The sequence below is a fragment of the Rhinatrema bivittatum genome, chromosome 6, assembly GCF_901001135.1.
Source record: "Rhinatrema bivittatum chromosome 6, aRhiBiv1.1, whole genome shotgun sequence".
NCBI lineage: Eukaryota > Metazoa > Chordata > Amphibia > Gymnophiona > Rhinatrematidae > Rhinatrema > Rhinatrema bivittatum.
Genome location: NC_042620.1, coordinates 292,918,112 through 292,938,845, shown reverse-complemented (window position 1 = coordinate 292,938,845; position 20,734 = coordinate 292,918,112). Strand labels below are relative to the sequence as shown.

Sequence of the window (20,734 nt, the reverse complement as noted above, 5' to 3'; positions counted from 1 at the left end):
TTAATGACTGGATGGGGGACAGTATGTAAATCCACGGCTCTAGCGCTAAACTTTCAAAAGGGAAACTTTGATAAAATGAGAAAAATAGAAAAAAAACTGAAAGGTGAAGCTACAAACGTAAAAAGTGTGCAACAGGCTTGGACATTGTTAAAAAATACCATCCTAGAAGCACAGACCAGATGTATTCCATGCATTAAAAAATGTGGAAGGAAGGCAAAACGATTACCGGCATGGTAAGATGAGTTAGAATACTGTGTACAATTCTAGTTGCCGCATCTCAAAAAAGATATAATTGCGATGGAGAAGGTACAGAGAAGGGCTACCAAAATGATAAGGGGAATGGAACAGCTCCCCTATAAGGAAAGACTAAAGAGGTTAGGACTTTTCAGCTTGGAGAAGAGACGCCTAAGGGGGGATATGATAGAGGTGTTTAAAATCATGAGAGGTCTAGAACGGGTAGATGTGAATCAGTTATTTACTCTTTCGGATAACAGAAAGACTAGAGGGCACTCCATGAAGTTAGCATGTGGCACATTTAAAACTAATCGGAGGAAGTTCTTTTTTACTGAACGCACAATTAAACTCTGGAATTTGTTGCCAGAGGATGTGCTTAGTGCAGTTAGTATAGCTGTGTTTAAAAAAGGATTGGATAATTTCTTGGAGGAGAAGTCCATTACCTGCTCTTAAGTTCACTTAGAGAATAGCCACTGCCATTAGCAACGGTAACATGGAATAGACTTAGTTTTTGGGTACTTGCCAGGTTCTTATGGCCTGGATTGGCCACTGTTGGAGACAGGATGCTGGGCTTGATGGACCCTTGGTCTGACCCAGTGTGGCATGTTCTTATGTTCTTAGTAGAGCAGATGGTACTCAATCTGAAGTGTGCAAGGAAGGTTGCTGAGATGATCACGGTAGTGGCCCGAGGTGCAGAGTACACCGGAGGTTCCGTCCGCAGAAGGTAATGAAGTCACAAGGCTGAACCAGACAAGCTTGGAGTGGAGTAGAGAGATTCCAGGCGAGAGGCCATCCGAGGAGCGGATAGCCCGAATGTGACAAGGCCCCCGAGGAGCGGGTACCTAAAGCATTCAAGTCTCTGGTCAGGAACGAGTTCAACGTAGCGAAGCAAATGTCTCCAAAGAAGTGGAATTCAGTAGGAAGGAAGTCCTTGCTAACTCGTAGGTAGCTCAGACAAGCTGACTCAAATACACGCAGGCAGATGACGCTATGCAGAGGGGATGCCCCCGCCATGATGTGTATAAGGTAGGACCTGGAACGCGTGCGCATGCCTTAGGTAATACCCGATTCAAGATGGCGGATGGGATTGCCCATGCCGTCCCAGGAACGCTGAGGAGAGCGACATAGAGAGGTAGAGGTCACCAGTTGTCCTAGAATTACTGGTGCAGGCAAAAAGGAGGTGAGCAACAAAGGTCGCAGTTGTCTGCGACCGACGGGCGCAACAGAGGTTTTACAGATTGCCAGGAAATGGTAGACAAAATAGGATGTTTCAAATTTATGGATTTTAAATGATGTGCTGATATATATAGATCAAGAGTCTGTGTTTGCTTTTTTGACTGCCGCAGCACACTGAACCGACAATTTCAATGTGTTATCCACTATGACGCCTAGATCTCTTTCTTGGAATGTAGCAACTAATATGGATCCCAACATTGTATAACTATAGCATGGGTTATTTTTCCCTATATGCATCACCTTGCACTTATCCACATTAAATTTCATCTGCCATTTGGATGCCCAATTTTCCAGTCTCACAAGATCTTCCTGCAAATTATCACAATCTGCTTGTGATTTAACTACTCTGAACAATTTTGTGTCATCTGCAAATTTGATTATCTCACTCGTCGTATTTCTTTCCAGATCATTTATAAATATATTGAAAAGTAAGGGTCCCAATACAGATCCCTGAGGCACTCCACTGCCCACTCCCTTCCACTAAGAAAATTGTCCATTTAATCCTACTCTCTGTTTCCTGTCTTTTAGCCAGTTTGCAATCCACGAAAGGACATTGCCACCTATCCCATGACTTTTTACTTTTCCTAGAAGCCTCTCATGAGGAACTTTGTCAAACGCCTTCTGAAAATCCAAGTATACTACATCTACTGGTTCAACTTTATCCACATGTTTATTAACTCCTTCAAAAAAGTGAAGCAGATTTGTGAGGCAAGACTTGCCTTGGGTAAAGCCATGCTGACTTTGTTCCATTAAACCATGTCTTTCTATATGTTCTGTGATTTTGATGTTTAGAACACTTTCCACTGTTTTTTCCTGGCACTGAAGTCAGGCTAACTGGTCTGTAGTTTCCCGGATCGCCCCTGGAGCCCTTTTTAAATATTGGGGTTACATTTGCTATCCTCCAGTCTTCAGGTACAATGGATGATTTTAATGATAGGTTACAAATTTTTACTAATAGGTCTGAAATTTCATTTTTTAGTTCCTTCAGAACTCTGGGGTGTATACCATCTGGTCCAGGTGATTTACTACTCTTCAGTTTGTCAATCAGGTCTACCACATCTTCTAGGTTCACCGTGATTTGATTCAGTCCATCTGAATCATTACCCATGAAAACCTTCTCCAGTATGGGTACCTCCCCAACATCCTCTTCATTTCTCCTGTGATCTCAACATTTCTCCTGTGATCCTCGGCATACCCCACACTGCAGGCCACTACTGGATCCTTCAGGAGATTCCAGCAAAGGAGGATTCCCCGGCATACCCCACTCTGCGGACCACTACAGAGGATATCATCTACGAGCCACCCATATCTCTTGACTGTGTCTATCTATCCCAGTTGGAGGGGTCCTCTATATTTCCAGTATAATAAAGTCTATTGCTGTTGTTTCAGTCTTAGCTAAGGCCACGCCTATTCTGGTGAGTCCCCACATGGCTCCTTCCTGTGGGTGGAGTCAGCTCTCACCCCAATCCAGGGTCTATAAATATACCAGAATATAACAATCTCCCATGAAACCCCCAAAAAACAGGTAAACACAAAGCCCATTTTTATAACGGATTTCAGTCCTAATTTTCAAAATGGACTTACACACATAACTTAGTGGGGATGCGCATACCTTGACAAGGCACAGGCACACACATTTACGCCCTGTTAGAGAACAAGTGTAAATGTTCATGTATACATTTTTGCACATACTTTCAAAATCTGAACGTGTGCGCATAAATGATATCCCTGTCCCAGCACTATCCATGAGAATGCCTCTTTGCAGCAGGCGTAAAAGTATGTGCAAAATTACTTTTGCACATGCTTTTCCACATACAACCCCATGGTAATTTTCAAAAAGCCCATCTCTGCAAATCAAACAACATTTTATGCATGTAAATACTTTTGAAATCTTCCCCCTATAAAGCACACAAGAGACTCTATTGTTATGCTCAGGCTTGTGGACCCTTGGCCGACGAGAGGATGGTATACCTTTCGGAGGGTCCGTAGGCTCTCTCGTCGGGTGGCAAGGCAGAACAGGAGGCAGGACCAGCTGACCCTTGGCACTGGAGGCTGAGGCGAATACGGAGGCGATGAAGAGACGAGATGAGGTACTGTGTCTTCACCACTGGTGGTCAGCGGTCCCCCCGGGAGGAGCCCGTAGGGACCCGACCGCTGGGACTTAGGTGGACCTAGGGAGGTCAGGGAATGGTGCAAGGGCCAACTGGAGCTTCACCCTGGAAGCCCGCAGTCCCCCCAGGAGGAGCCCATAGGGACCCGGGCCGCTGGGACTTAGGCGGGCCCTTGGAGACGGTAGTCTTGAAGAAGTCCTAGGTCAAGTGCCAGAGGGTCGTTGCTCACCAGTCCGAAGTTGTACGCCAGAGAATCACCACTTGCCAATCCGAAGTCAGGAACCAGAGAATCACCGTAAGCCAATCTGAAGTCAGGAACCAGGAACACCATGACGGAACAGGATCCAAAGTTCAAGGACTCACCAAAGCAAGCAGACTGGACAGCGCTGGGAGACGTTGCCAAGTCACTGGATGAGCAGAGGAAGCTGCCTTTTATACTTCCTCTGCCCTGGCTGATAGAGAACAGGTGAGGCCATTTAAAGGGATGGGTCCCTTTAATTCTGTGGAGGGGGCGTGGCCTCATGCACAAGCATGGCGGCGGCCATCTTGGATTTCCCCTGCGGAGGGGAGACGCCGCTGGGGGGAAGCAGGACGGCTTCCCCTGCAACGGGCAGCGCCGGAGGCCACGCGGGCGCGATGGCCCGAATCAGAACCCTCCCCCGGGGCTCCCGCGGCGCCGCGAATCAGGTAGGGGGCCGCGGTCGTGGGGCACCACGGCCGCGGAGCACAACATCTATATCCCGATTTACTAACAATGTGCATTAGCACAGCGGCACATTTTGATAAAACGGCCCCAGAGTTAGCTGCCTAAACCCTTTGAAAACTGACTCTTAGGATGTTACCTTTGTTGCCTAAATTTAGTCGAATGAGTAGCAAGCCTACATTTAGGTGGACAAGTTTTGGCAACCTAGATTTAGGAAAATCTTCAGTGGAAAACTCAAGTCCCTAAATTCAGCTGAAAATGTGGTTGCCTAAGTACTGCGAGGAGCTTTTTTTTTTTTTTTTTTAATTGACCACTTGGTGTATAATTGCACCATAGGTTCACAACTTTGGAAATTGAATGACTTTTTGTACTACAGCTATCTGAAAAATCCAATCGGCCACTCATGCAGTCTGATGGGAAATGGAATTTCATACCAGAAGCTGCTCGCATGACACACACATGCATGCTTGCTCTGCACTAATGAAATGTGCTTGAAAGCTGCCTGTAACATTACAATTTGTACCAAACATTGCAACACACGAAAGGCCTGATTCATAAATGTAAAGATAGTAACTTTCAAACCGGCGTGCTGGTGCAGATTAGCAGGGGTGTGTCTGCCCTTGCCCAGGGACATGGCCACATATGTTATAAAATAGCCCAGCCGTGTACACCAAATTTTAAATGGGGGAGCGCAAATTCCGCTTCTAGTGCATAAGTTGAGGGATTTTAAAAGGGGCGTGCGCCTATGCCATTTCCAGTTTAGCAGCTCGTTCACCAGTTCACCCAGCTAACAGCTAGGTCCCCCAACGCTCCCTGTTGTGATGGCCTACATTCCCCCCCCCCCCCAGTTACCCCAGACTTTTTAAATCCCTCATAAATGGCTCGATCATTTTATTGTTTGACTTACCAGGCATCCATAGCAGAAGTAAAGTTACGCGGCAGGGGACCTTGGCGCGGGCCGGAGCGCATGAGTATTTACGGGTGCATCTCTTGGTCACGCCCCGAAATGCCCATTTGCTGCCCAGACCACGCCTCACCCCTCTCAGGACATTTTTGAGATGTATGCGCCGCATTAGTGCGCGCTTTTTAAAGTGCAGTCAGCGCGCACAAGCTCGACTCTTTCACGCATCCCACGTTTGATGTGCGCGCCAGACTTTTAAAATTCACCTTAAAATGGGAAAGAAACCCTTAATGAATCAGGCCTGATATATGGTATGTTCGCTGACATTAAAATGACTGACTTCTTATGCATCATAGAAATAAAATTACAGCAAAATATTGGGTACCTGTCAAAAACGATTTACAAGTACAATTCTAAAACGATACAGAGTGGGTACTTCTGCTTGCCTTGCAGAGTACCAGGTGGGTGCAGATGTGTTTGAAAGTATTTTTTTTCCTTTGGTACTTGTGCCACAGTCCCTTGCTTAGGGAGCCTCTGTGAATTAATTCACCCATATCTGATCTTTTGTCACATACATATTCATATGCACACAAGACTCCTGCCTCAGATAGTGCTGAAAATAATTGGAATTCTGAGGTATCAGACAGGCAACAGGAATATAAAAAATCATTTCCACCATATATAGGTATGTCATAGGCTTATAGGCTGCATCATAAAGAGGTCATTAGCATACTGAGCAAAATGATGTGTCACATGGCCTGACTTGAAATAATAAAACTATTTTTCCATGCTAGCCATGGCTTCTCCAATGATGCTTTGTGGCAAAACTACTTATGATGATGTAAAGGTGGCAGGGACAGTAGGAAAGATTTGCTTTGCAAATGAAGATTTGCGACAGGGTGGACACTCAAAGACAGAGTAGAAAAAAATGAGGCATAATCTAAGAAAGTGGGATATGTGTTCAAGTGTTTAGCAACTAAGATTTAATGCAAAAAAAAAGTGATGAGTCATATTCAGGGTGATGAAATCCAAGTGAGCAACATGGGACAGAGATGTGACGTGGGGGGGGGGGGGGATATAGTGATGTGAACCAAACAGAAGAGAGATCTCAGGATGATCATATCTGATTATCTCAAGGCTGCCAAATGGTGCTGCAAGCCATTGGTCAAAGCCAGAGGAACGTTAGAACGCACAGGGAGAAGTATTATCAGCAGGAAAAAAATGAAGGTGGTAACGCCTCAGATATAAATCTTTGGTGAGTCCTCATCTGGTATATTGTGTCTATATCTGGAAGTCATAGATTTAAAAGGATAGGAAGTAGAAAAACAGTCTAGAGAAGGGCTACCAAAATGGTACAGAGTCTGTCTACACCATAAGCCTAGCGAAACAAGACTTACAGTTTACAGATCTAGCTATCTATACCCTAGAAGAGAGTAGAGAGAAAGAGGGTGTGTATTATAGAGATGTTCAAATACCTTAAAGGAATAACTAACTAATGTATAAGAAATAAACATTTTTCAGTGGAAAAAAGTTACAGAACAAGAAATCGTAATATGAGGCATAAAAGGGTAGACTGAGAACTAATATGTGTAGAGACTATGGAGTCTCCACCAGATGTCCCTAGCTCCCAGCCCTTGGGTAGACAGCTGCAGGGGGACAAGCCATTCATTACAGCATCTCCCAGAAGTTGTCTGGAATTGGAACTCCCTTAGGCACAAGGGTGGGTGGGGGCTAGTCTAGGTGAGATTAGGACAGATGTAGTTTGATTTCAGAAGGGAAGGATGGATATCATGTGTGCTCTCTGTTAGGCCCCCAGTCTGACATAGGAGAAAAGAGGCACATACCTTGTCAGTGCTTTGAATAGGGCTGGAAGGAAGAGGGATTTTAAGAAGCTTTTACATTTTTTTCTGGTTTCTATATTTTGACCTGTTCCATTCCATGCAGGCTGTATCCCCGGCCCAAGATGGTCAAGAGGGGCTGTGTACCTTCTCGCCCAGTATAAGAGGTTGCAGCACCCAGCTGTGAGATGAGATTTCCAGCTTTAGAAAAGGGAGAGATTTTTCTTCCCCCTTCTTTTCCCTGAACTGGAGACTTTTAGTATAGGCCTTTCCTCAGGGGAGGCCCACATCCATCTGTTTGAAGAGGAACATCAAGGGAGACAAAACCTCTGGAGACACCCAATGGAGGTTCCACCCCTGGGACACAGGACACTGCCAGGTGAAGTGTGGGATTTGATATAGACCTAAGTTACCATGGGTAGGGATCTGGTCAAGGTTAGGATACTCCAGCCACCGTGGGACCATTATCTTTCCCAGTCATGGAGGATAAGTCAGATCCAAGCCCCTGTCTGCAGGGACGCATCCACAGAGTTAGAGAACATTCAAATCCTGCCTCATTTAAATCTGGGGACAGTGGATGTATTTGGACCCATTGAGCCTGATATTCAGCGCTGGCCGTTTAAGTTTAACTTTGCCGGATATGACTAATCCGGCAAAGCCACTGAATATATGTGTATATGTGCACACTTAGCCAGCTAAGTCAACCTGGCTACGTTTAGAGCTGCTCTATGGGGTGTCTAAACTGAGACATAAAATTATGCGGCTAAGTCTGACTATCTGTAGTCTACCGTATAAGTTATATGGTTAACTTGCTCTGCCCCCAGTGAGCCCAGTACACGCCTACTTTTTGTGCGTATAACTTTTGGCCAATTAAGGGACTTATACAGCTAAGCAGTGGCTGCTGATTGTAGGCGTATATTCAGTGCCTGCTACTTATCCACATAAGTTCCACTTATTCGGTGAAATAGCGCTGAATGCACTTTGAATATTGAGTCCTTTATGTTATGCATCTATTGATTCTTTTAAGAGGAATTACAGTAAACTTTCATTTGAACCCCCCCCAATCCAGTGAGTCCTGCCTGGTTTGTGTGTGTGCACCTGTCCCGAAGAGCTATGGTTACACACAAACACATGGGAGATCACCACTGCCTGGGCCAAGAAGGTCTGCCTTCACCCCCCACAGAAAGGACCCACACCTTGGGGGACAAAGGAGAAGGGATTGAAGTATGAAGGCAGCCCCGGTTATAATTTTTTTTCTGTGTCCTTGGAAATAGTGACAATCTAGAATAAAGGGTTACATTAGGAGATATTTATTTACAGAAAGGGTGGCAGATGCATGTGTAAAGGAGTGTATGTTAGACCCTCCCTAAAAGTCCAGAAGCCAGGCATTTAGTCTGGTCTACCTTAAGACAGCCCCCAAGGGAATCTTGGTTACAGGGCATTTCCTCTGGGGAGATGGATAATAAGGCAGGGAGGATAGCGGGCTCCACACATGAGGAGAAGGAAGCAGGAACTTTGCTAAAGCTACTTATCTCAAGACAATCACATTTTTGTTTCCAGCACTGCTGAAATAAGCCCGTGCCATCTTTAAAAATGGCGCGGACCATCCAGTGCTCCTACCATGTGACAGGGGCCGGTCAATGGCATGGATACCCTGTCACATGCTAAGGGCAAAGGGCCATCCGTGCTATTTTGTTTACTGGCAGCCGACGGCCAGAGAGCGGGAGAACGCTCCCAGGACCCCCACTGGACCATCAGGTACTTAAAACTTTGGGGGGGGGGGTGTTGGAGGGATCTGGAGGGTGGGGGGATACTAAAGAACTAATTTTAAAGGGTCGAGCTGTGTTTTTGGGTTACTTTTAAGTGCCCTTTCCTCCCACCCCCCCCCCCTTCATAACGATAAGAGAACCCACAAAATTAATCGTGGGGTTTCCTATCGCTATCAGGAACCCCCCGATGTCGGACGAGATTGAAAATATCGTCCAATATTTTCAGTCGTCAGATAAACGATTCACATCCCTACTAACTACTCATGTTCAGTTGTTGTAGTGGAGCACCCAGGGTGCACTCTAGAAGGGCTGATTAGACCCTTCTGTAGAGAACTGCTTCCTCTATTCTTATTTATGCATGCTGAAAACTTATGCAATTAATTCAGACTATTCCAGGTATTGTAGTTCCAACAAAGCTTGTTCGTTGACAGGAGAAAAGATAGCTTCACATAGTCCATTTCTATAGGCATCACAATAGATGGTACATAGTTCTTTATACTGCACAAACTTCATCAGCTACAAACGCCTTCCCTTAAACTTCTTCACAAAACATCCAAGCAGAAATCCAGCACCACAGCAACAGGTAAGATATGCCAAGAGCTTATGCCAGGCACATTTCTAGTTTTAGAACTTCTGGTAACATCTCCCTTCTCCATACAAAGTTAAATACTTACTGTTTCCTTGGTTGAGATATGTTCTATACCAAGGTGGAGAATTCTTATACAATTGTCCTCAAATTCTTTCTAGGGTTCAGAAGACCTAGGAGCTACATATTTAAGACACTGGAGCAAAGAGCTATTACACATCTGCTCTCAGCTTTCCTGTTATGGTTTCGAGGTGTTTGATTGGATTCTTGGGTACTGTGGGAGATGTCCACGCCCACGGGGAGGAGCCCCGTGGGGAGCCACAGTACTGGGCTAGACTCAGGACGCACAAACACAGAGTTTTGTCTTTTATTGTACAGCTGATGGATACCACCAGAGGTGGCAGTAGTGAGGGTGATCCAGAGGTAGCAGTCCCGGGACCCTCGGCAGAGGGAACCCGTCTCACCAAGATGGTATAGGGATATCCAGGTGTAGGTCTCCCAGCACAGCAGAGCTGTAGATGAGACAGACTGAGAATTAAATTACTCACTAGATGGTGGCTGTAAGGTTGATGATTCCAGCAGGCAGAAGTAGATGGTAACAGGCACCGATGCAGGGAGAGCAGGCCCTCGAGGAGCGAGTACCTGATCCCAGTAAGGCACCTGAAAAAAGCAGAGGGCCCCCGAGGAGCGGGTACCCAGGTTAGAGTATACCCCGAAGGGCAGAGAGGGCTTCCAGCGGCAGCAAGGAAGCAGCAGAGTAGCTTAGACCAGACGAGTCCAATCCTTGCTAACTCAACGAGCTAGCAAACAAGCGTAGGCTAAATACCCGGATGGCGTGATGTCACTCGAGGGGGACGCCCCCCGAGGTTCCCGCCATGACATGGATAAAGACGTGGGTGGTGTGCGTGCGCGCACCCTAGGAGGCCTTTAGGAGGAACATTGCGTGAAGTTTGCCATAACCGTTCCGGGGACGCTGGAGGACGCGGCTTGCAGACGCGGTGGCAGCCATCTTCCCAAGGCCAGCGGGGAGAGCAGAGAAAAAGGTGAGGCATAAGGGTCAAAGCCGTCTGAGACCGACGGACGCAACACTTCCAAAGTGGTGCTATAAACCAAAGATCTCCTCCCTAGGGGTCTAAATTGCCTCTATTTATAGGGTGTCGAGACCGACCTCATCAGAACAGACACAGGGCACCACTGATCTTGGGATCCTCTCATCAGTTTTCTATGACAGGGCTACAGCTATTTTCAGAATAGTCATGGGGTATGGGGAGGACAATTTTGAGGGAGTGCAGCAAGGTTGCTGGCCTAGGGCTACTTTGTGCCCATGGGCCTGCAAGCCAGTTTTTAAAGGGAAGCGCTCCATGGAATTTACCCTTACAAATCACTTCCCTGGTGGGGGCTGCAGTTGCAAATTACCCTCCGGAAAGTATTCATGGGAAATGAAAAACAAACTCCCCAATCTGGTCCATGCCCCATCCCCAGTGCTTCCTCTTATCCCCATTGATGGAAGGGGAGGCAGTTTTCAAAGGAGCCTTCTCCATGTGCAATCAGCAGCAGACCAATGAAGAATCCTTTTGAAAATTGCCCCCATATAATTTAAGATACATATTTGTGCTCCTTATGCAAGCTCAGTACTCTTGCATGCCAATACTATTTATGGCATTCCAAACAAACAATCCAAAAACTCAACTGTGCCTGGCTGATTAAAGAAATAAAGACCAACAAGTCAGTTATGCAGGGAAAATGAAGGCACTCCAATAACAATGCTAAAACCAAACCGCTCCCCTACCCCATATCCTGACCCAGCACTTACTAACTTACTCCTTTGGAATTCCAGCTCAAAACAGAATTGACCTCTGCTAGTACTAAACCTTCATTCACAAATGCCCCACATTTTTTCACCCAATTGTTTTTGGACCCAGATGTCTACACTTGCTCATTCTGGCCTCCAGGACTGTGATCTTGTTGCGTAAGCCTTCATTCATAACTACCTAGAGCTTTTTCCCTTATTTTATAATGCCCCTTACCAACCTAGTCTGATTGCTGTAGCAATGGTCCTTCAGCTGGAGGCCATGCTCCAGGGAACCATGCAATACTGAATACAGCCACTAGGTGTCACTTTTGAACAATGACCATGACTCCCTCTTCCTTGCCCCCAGGGGCTGTGAACACTGCCTTTGCAGTAGCCCCAGCCCCAGACAATCCAGGGAGTGGAAGACCCAACTTGGATACTGAACCTGGGACCTTCTGGATGTTAAACTGCCACAGACCCACCTGGGACAACTTTTGTGCACCCATTGTAACCCCTTTCCCATTTAGCCCAGTGATCACACTGACAGTCCTTGACCAGAGGCCACAGACTGCAGCTCCTTCCAGAGCCCGATACGTGTATACTTTCAGTCCAGCCACCTAATGTTGCCATTGTGCGAGGACTGAAACTGCTTTCCTCTTGCATCCCCACAGGCCCTGGGGGGGGCTGGGAATACTGAATCCCTCATGCTGGCCTGTCCAAGGGCCAAACATTAGGCTCTTGAATCAAACCCAGGTCTCCCACATGGCAGAGCTGCCACTGAGCCTTCAGACCAGCCCAATAACTTTGTTTTAGTATGCCACATGAATTCCAACATTTTGATTTGGATGCTAAAGTATTTTTTCTCCTAACTTTGCATAGTTTTCTTGTGCGGCTCAATAACCATCACATTAAAAAAAAACAAACCAAAAACTTTCTTTCAATCAACCATAAAGCAAGCTTTTAGGAGCCATGAAATTAACTTCTGGGATTTTCATTATTTTTAACTTTGTTTAAATCATTTTCCAGCTTTAAGCACTGCTTTAAAATTAGCCTGCAGTGACCCAGCTTATTATCAGCAGCAGATGTGACTGATGTCACAGTGTTATCTGTTTTCACAGGAGATGAAGACAACAGAGAGGTTGAAATTTAAAGGCTTTGTTTGGCTAACTTTTGGAGTTAACCGGAAAAAAGCCAACTTTTAAATATCCCTCCCCCAAGCAGATACATTTTGTGTGCTCAATCATGCACCCAAAATGTATCCAGATTAACAAAGGCAGCACGGGAAGTATTCTGGGGGAGGGGCAGATATTGAGCACTCTCCAGCTAAAGTTACATGTATAAGTCTGATCGGAAAAATATCTGGCCTGTTGTGATTGGTTTTGGTTCTGCTGAATTGTACCACTTTAACTTGCTTACTATACAACATATACGCTTTCACCTTATGGAGATAGGCTTAGCTTATTTTTCAATTATTGGTAGTCCTTTTGATTTAGATTATTATTCATATTGTTTTCCATATTTAATTTATTATATCATCAGTTCCCACTCTCTTTGGCTCACTAACATTCACTTGCAATTGTTTGGAGACAACAGAGGGTCCGTGGCGATCAATTTTGGTTCTTCTGTATTATGCACTGTATTACTTAATATTTGGGGCAAGGTTCCAGGTACGTACAAGCCAAGAAAATGGCCACTCATGCTAACTTATGCTAACTTCTGAGACTCAAGATGGAATACTACAAAATGTCGATGTTAGTGAAAAAGCCAAGCTCGTAACATTTGCTGAAACTACTAAGGTCCTGCATGCATGCAGACACTGCAAGGCAACTCTCCTGTTAGTCTTCTGCTTTATTAACACAGGAGACATCCTTGCCAGTGAAGATACAACTTCTAAAAGGAAATTCTCAGTTACTCTGTCCAGACTGCACGCAGCGTGACACATTATTGACAGGGATGACAGCACCCATGACTCCCAGATACACACTGCCAAAAAGGTATAAGACATGAAACAAGACAAAGGAACTTTGGAGTTGTCAGCATCACCATTGTCATAAAGCAAGGTTTGGGCACAGACTTATTATCTGACCTCCCCGTCCATCTAATCTACAATAAGCATTTTTGGCCAAACTATCAGTAAATCCTGTTGTATTACTCTTGCAAAGATAATCTAGCAGAACTTTACTCTCTGTTTACAAATTCTCAGTGAGATTCCAAGTACTTACAAATATTTAAATTTATCTACATATATGCTATAATCTGATTGGTATTGTAATTGTAGTAATTATAATAAACTATTAATTTATTTGGGCAACCTTCTGGTCTCCACACCAATTATTTGGTTTTTCTTTGCAAGTCTTTATTGTTAGGGCATTAAGAACATAAGAATATAAAAAATTGCCATGTTGGGTTAGACCAAGGGTCCATCAAGCTCAGCATCCTGTTTCCAACAGTGGCCAAACCAGGCTACAAATGCCTGGCAAGTACCCAAACACTAAGTACTGATGCTAGTAATAGCAGTGGCTAATTCCCTAAATGAACGTGATTAATAGCAGTTAATGGACTTCTCCTCCAAGAACTTATCCAAACCTTTTTTTAAACCCAACTATAGTAACTGCACTAACCACATCCTCTGGCAACAAATTCCAGAGCTTAATTGTGCATTTAGTGAAAAAGAATTTTCTCCGATTAGTTTTAAATGTGCTACTTGCTAACTTCATGGAGTGCCCCCTAGTCCTTTATTATCCAAAAGTGTAACCAACAGATTTACATCTACCCATTCTAGACCTCTCGTGATTTTCATATCCCCACTCAGCCGTCTCTTCTCCAAGCTGAACAGTCTTAACCTCTTTAGTCTTTCCTCATAGGGGACCTGTTCCATTCCCTTTATCATTTTGGTTGCCCTTCTCTGTACCTTCTCCATCGCAACTATATCTTTTTTGAGATGCGGTGATCAGAATTGTACACAGTATTCAAGGTGTGGTCTCACCATGGAGCGATACAGAGACATTATGACATTTTCCGTTTTATTCACCATTCCCTTTCTAATAATTCCCAACATTCTGTTTGCTTTTTTGACTGCCGCAGCACACTGAATCGACGATTTAAAGTATTATCCACTATGACGCCTAGATCTCTTTCCTGGGGTGATAACTCCTAAGCTAGAACCTAACATTGTGTAACTACAGCATGGGTTATTTTTCCCTATATGCATCAGCTTGCACTTGTCCACATTAAATTTCATCTGCCATTTGGATGCCCAATCTTCCAGTCTCGCAATTTCCTCCTGCAATTTATCACAATCCACTCATTGTTCCAAACTAGCAACAATGTTATCCGGATAGAGTTCAGCAAAAGACTTTGAGTAAGTCTCGCTGAATATCTGGATAAAATTGCATGCAGAACTTTGCCTGGCTGACTTTACCCTCTTGCTGGCTCTTCAAATATTGACCTCACACCAACAAACCTTTCCCACTGCTTGATTTTCAGGAAGACTTCCTCTTTCTCATGGTTGGCAAGAGATCATAAGTATTATTTTAGGATGCACATTTAGTAGACAATTTTCAAGAGCCCCTTTTGTTGTAAAGCACACAGGGACTTTTAAATTGCATACATTAAGCACATTTTCAAAGATAACACAGGATAAAGGGGATGGAACAGCTCCCCTATGAGGAAAGGCTGAAGAAGTTAGGGCTGTTCAGCTTGGAGAAGAGACGGCTGAGGGGGGATATGATAGAGGTCTTTAAGATCATGAGAGGTCTTGAACAAGTAGATGTGAATCAGTTATTTACTCTTTTGTATAATAGAAGGACTAGGGGGCACTCCATGAAGTTAGCAAGAGCACAATTAAGCTCTGGAATTTGTTGCCAGAGGATGTGGTTAGTGCAGTTAGTGTAGCTGGGTTTAAAAAAGGTTTGGATAAGTTCTTGGAAGAAAAGTCCATGTTATGATATCGAGGTGTTTGGTGGATTCTTAGCGGCAACAGTGATAATGACTCACATGGGGAGGAGCCCCATAGGGAACTGTAGCACCAGGCTAGACTCAGATACACAGACACAGAGAATATATCTTTATTATGCAGCTTGTATGTTTCACCAGAGGTGGCAGTAGAGAATGGATTAGATAGCAACAGTCTGTGATCCTCGGCGGAGGAGACCCATCCCACAATGGTGGTATAAGGCCCCAATGCAGATATCCAGTGAGGCACTGTAGGACAGACAGACTGGCAGATGTTACTACACACTCCCTTGTAGCTGAGTAGATAGAGTTCCCAGTAAGCAGTAGAGAGAGGATAGATAGCAACAGTCTGTGATCCTCGGCAGAGCAGTCCCGTTCCACAATGGTGGTGTAGGGCCCAATGCAGATAGACAACGAGGAGCTGTAGTACTCACTCTCTGTAGCTGATAGGTAGTGTTCCAACAGGTAGAAGAATTGGTAGCAGGCACCAGGATAGACATACAGGCCCTCGAGGAGCGAGTACCTGGATTCAGAATAGCCACCTGGAAATAAGCAAAGGGCCCCCGAGGAGCGGATACCCAAGTTAGTAGAACCTCAGAGGGTGAAGATAGCTTCCAGCAGCAGCAGAAGCGGCAGAGCAGCTTCAGACCGGAACGAATCCAATCCGTTGCTAACTCAGCGAGAGTCAGCAAATGGGCAACCTTTAGTAGTCAGAAGCAGTGACGTCACTCGAGGGGGACGCCCCCGAGGTTCGCGCCAACACTGCTACAAGATGTGAGGCGTGCGCGAAGGAGGCCTCAGGTCAACATGGCGGGACGCCGCGCCAAAGCCGCTCCGGGGAAGCCGGAGGGCGCAGCAAGGAGACGCTATGGACGCCATTCTCCCGAGGCTGGTGGAGAAGGCGGAAATAGAGGTGAAGCATATCGGACGAAGCCGTCTGAGACCGACGGACACAACAGTCCATTACCTGCTATTAATCAAGTTGACTTAGGGAATGGCCTCTGCTATTACTGGCATCAGTTCATGGGATCTTCTTAGTGTTTGGGTAATTGCCAGGTTCTTGTGGCCTGGTTTGGCCTCTGTTGGAAACAGGATGCTGGGCTTGATGGACCATTGGTCTGACCCAGCATGGCAATTTCTTATGTTCTTAATTTCTCTTTGAAAATTACTACAGAGTTAATGTGCATTAAAGGGGGGGGGGGGCACATACTTTGCCCCTGCTCTACTGTGTGAGCAGCAGAGAAGAGTGAAATAGCACCTGCACTTTGTGAAAAAGTTCAGACGCGTGCACTGTTTTCCCCTCCTCAAACCACCTTTGAGAACGCCAATTATGCTTACTCTGGAAGCCCACATATAGTGCTGCCTGGGCAGAGGAGGAACATTTTCAGCTAAGCCATGTTTCCTCGATAAACAACTACTTACCGAGGTGAATGGTTTTGGATATCGTCTTGTATGTATGTTACGGGTAACATGAATTTGGATAATGTGTGAACCTCCACTAGAATTTTTACTTAATATTTACATGATCCAACTCTTTATCTGTAACATATATACTGAATTTCTGTTTTTAGTTTTTTTAATTGATACACATTGATAATACAACCCTGATGTAAAAAATTAAAATAGGTGTTTATTGGATGAACCCCAGAAAACCTCCCCTTCCCTTAGTACCCTGTCACACCTCCCCCTTGCCGGACTCTCTTTTTGTGCTTTTTCTATGCTTGTGATCCCTCAGCTGCACAAGTGGTTTTTAGCAGGTAAGGGCCATCCATTCCTACAGCTCCACTGCACAGCTGTTTCCAGTGGTGAGGATCGGAGGTAAGAGGACAGAGTGAACAAAGGAGGGGTGGGGACTGAGGAGACAGCATGATGGGGCAGGAGAGGGGGGAGTGTGAGAATTGAGTTGTTAAGGCACTACATTTGCCTTATGGAAAATGTATACATTTGATTCAACCGGAAAAAGTTCTCAGCAGTAGCCCGTGCACCACACAAACACCAATAAACACTGATGTTTTGATACCCTCAGAACCCCTAAATAGGTAACAGTTAAAATTTTCAATTTATAAAAACCTAAAAATAGAAGCCCTACATACATACATACATATATATATATATATATATATATATATATATATATATATATATATATACATACACACACACATACAAGCACACACACACATATTATATTGAAACATGGCAAACATGTACTACTCTACTTAAAGCAAACTATACCCATCACAAATATTGATATTTGCTAGCCTTAAGCTAGTCCCCAGAGGCTCCAGTCTCACTGTCAATAATTCCTACCATGGGAATCCCATGTCCTTGTTGTCTCTAGCTTGCGCTTCTCATCCAGTTCTTTCAGTTTTGCCTGGCGGGGCTCACAGTCAGTACACAGTAGGTAGGATAGTATGAATGACCCCTTGGCATGCCAAACTGAGAAGAAAAAAGAAGAGAGAAAAGGGACATAAAAATATAGAATGTATTCACTCAGTTCTAAGGGAATATGAAGATACATAACTTATGGTTTTAATAACCATAGCAATAATACTTATTTTCGAAGTTTACACAGTTATGGCCATTTACCATAAAAAGTGCATATGTGTGCAGTGAGAAAGAGGGAAAGGCAATGTGCAATAGTTGGCTACTTTGTACATTTTATTTTCTCATTGATTGGGACTGAAGAGAGGGGGATTTTACTAACTGCTCAATGGCAAAGTCACAATTTAATCTGATTGCACTGGTGCCTTTGTGATGGCATCAACCTCATTCGGCAATGGCACCAGCCATGGTCACATCAGCAACCATATCCAGAATGGTCTGTTGTTGGGTTTTGTTTCAGTTCAATCTTTTTATTGAAAAAAGCATGAAAGAATAACAAAACCATTAATAAAATATAGCAACACAAGGCTCCCACATACAGGATACATAGGTAGAATCAGGCTACAAAGAAAGGCAATGGTGATCTACAGAAGGATACATGAGGTGAATTAAGGAGAAAAAGATGTGATTCCAACGGTTCCCACATAGAAATCCAAAGAGCAACATGATTACGTTTGATTGATGCAATCTTTTCATATTTGTAATACAAACAAATAGTATTCCACCAGACATGGGAATCCAATAGAATGATTGTTTTTCTTCCAGATCACCAATACCAGTTTTATGCTTATTGTCAAAAGAAAGAAAGTCCAATGATCTTTTAGGCGACACCTTCAAGGAGGAGTCTAAACTGACAGACTTCAAAACTTCAATGCAATAAGATATTGGAGGATGAAGGTTTAGGATCGCTGAATGTTTTCCCCAAATTGTAGACATTTTTAACGTAGGGACAGTCACAAAGCATATGAGAAAGAGCAGCTTTATCAGCATGGCAGCACCAGCATATATGGGAGGTTGATAACCCAACCTTGAACAAAAGCCAAGGAGTCCACAAGGTCCTGTGGGCTGCAACAACCAGAGATTGGGGGACACTGGATGAAAGTGATATCCTCACAGAGGCAGAATGGTCTGTTGAATGATTTCCATCCCAAGTGCAAAGCATTGCTTAATGTCCTGAGCACAAAGATGTTTACAATAACAACAGCTTAAAAGCTGCCGGCACTCAGTGGCATCTGCAAGTGTACTGTGGTTTACCCTGGCTGCCCATAATCAGTGATATTAACGTCAACGGCAGAACTCTAGATTGCCTGCAACTTAAAGCAGATGGTACTGCATGTAATGCTTCCTGGAAGCTTATTTAATGATTGCTCAGATATTTTTATGTGATGGGAGCTGAGCTCACATACAGTATATAGAAAATACATATACTCAAAGTGCTTATTCAATAGATTAAGGGCTTAGTCTCACTGAACTGATCTTGAGGGAATTCCATACCATTATATGCCTGCCACCCATTGAAACATTCAGTCAGTAAATGAATATGAATGTGATTGCTAGTTAGCCAAGAATTGCTGTCTGTGGAACCACCACAGCATTTTACCTTCTATTTGTGTCAGACAAAGATGCATGTTTGCACTTTTTTAATAACCACGAGTCTGTAGTAATAAAAAACTGCTACCTTGACAAGTGATCTGCAGGAATAAGCCCCACACCTACTACAGAACTCTTTTGTGCCCATGTCACCCATGAATACTATTTAGAGGTCCATATTCAGCCATTGGCCAGCTAGCAGTGTTAGCCAGATAACTTCCTGGGGATATTCAGTGGTGTGGGCATGCTGCTGAATATCTCCAGCTATCTTTATGTTAGCTGCATAAGTTTATCAGGCTAACTTTAGGACAGCTCTTTGGCAGTCCTAAAGTTATCTGGCTACGTTAGGCGGATAATGTTGATATTTGGCATTTATTTGGCTAAATTAGCTGGACAGCTGGCTCCACTTTGGAATGCCCCACCTTCACCCCCAAGTTCACAGGACAAATGTTTAGCCAGATAGAAAGTTATCCAGCAACTTGGAGTGGATCAGTGCCGCCCGACAAATGGTGCTGAATATCAGCCTCTTAGCTTATAAAGGGGATAAATTCCTTCCCAATGTGACTCTCTTGGATTATTTTGGCTTGAGTGCCACCAAGTACCTTTACGAAGCCCTTGCCTACCATGAGGGCAGTTTTCAAAGGAATTTGTTTGTGTAACCAAGGAGTCAATCTTCAAAGGCATTATCCAACTAAAATTGGGTTTTAGCTGGGTATATTTGGACTGGGTATATTATATAGTTTGGACTACTGCAACTCCCTTCTAATAGGCCTTCCTAAATCAACCTTAAGACCACTGCAGTTACTCCAAAATGCAGCTGCCAGAGTCCTGACTGGTAAAAGAAAATCCGACCACATATCCCCAGTACTCTACAACTTACAGTGGCTACCAGTTGAAAAAAGAATAGAGTACAAAGTCCTCACAATCCTACACAAGACAATTCATAAAGCAGACTACACTGCCCTGGACAACATTATACATCTACATAAATCATCACGTACAACAAGATCAACATATAAAATTCAGCTGGATGTTCCTTCACTACCACAAGCCAAACTATCCTCCACAAGAAATAGAGCCATCTCTATCATCGGCCCAAAACTATGGAACTCATTACCTCTACACCTCAATTCGCAAGAAAACTTGAAATCTTTTAAAAAAGAACTTAAAGCTTGGCTACTCATACAGTCTTGCAATGGCGGCTCACCCAATGTCAGCAGAACATAAATCTCTTATCACATCCACTACACGTCCCATTTTATACCAACATTCCCCCTCCTATGACGACTGCCCCGACTCGCAGAAACCTTTTCTCGTTTTTTGATTCGGTATCAACCGTCCCCGTTCAAGATTGGCATACAGTCATATATCTAATGTATAATATATTTATTGTCTTTTTATTAAGTTATTGTTCTATTTCAATTTCTGTTATACTGTTATGAATTTAAATGTAACTGGTTTGTTATAATGTAAACCGGAGTGAAGGCAATGTCTGCTATACCTCGGTATATAAACGAATGCTAAATAAATAAATAAATATATTGGCCCTTTTTAAAGCTTAGCCTCTCTAAACCTGTCTGGTCAAAGTCACAGACCACAGAAAGTTAGCTGGGCAAAGAAGGGACCAGCCAGAGG

At 44.1% G+C, this 20,734-nt stretch overlaps 1 protein-coding gene across 3 annotated transcripts in view; it reads right to left on the bottom strand.

The window, feature by feature from the left end:
- Nucleotides 1–20,734, bottom strand: part of FRMPD3 (FERM and PDZ domain containing 3) — a 655,318-nt gene that overhangs the window by 219,955 nt on the left and 414,629 nt on the right. For all 3 annotated transcript variants that reach the window (XM_029607356.1, XM_029607355.1, XM_029607357.1), the window contains exon 3: nucleotides 17,435–17,563. The gene's annotated coding sequence lies outside the window, so the exon portion shown is untranslated. The remainder of the gene's footprint in view (nucleotides 1–17,434; nucleotides 17,564–20,734) is intronic.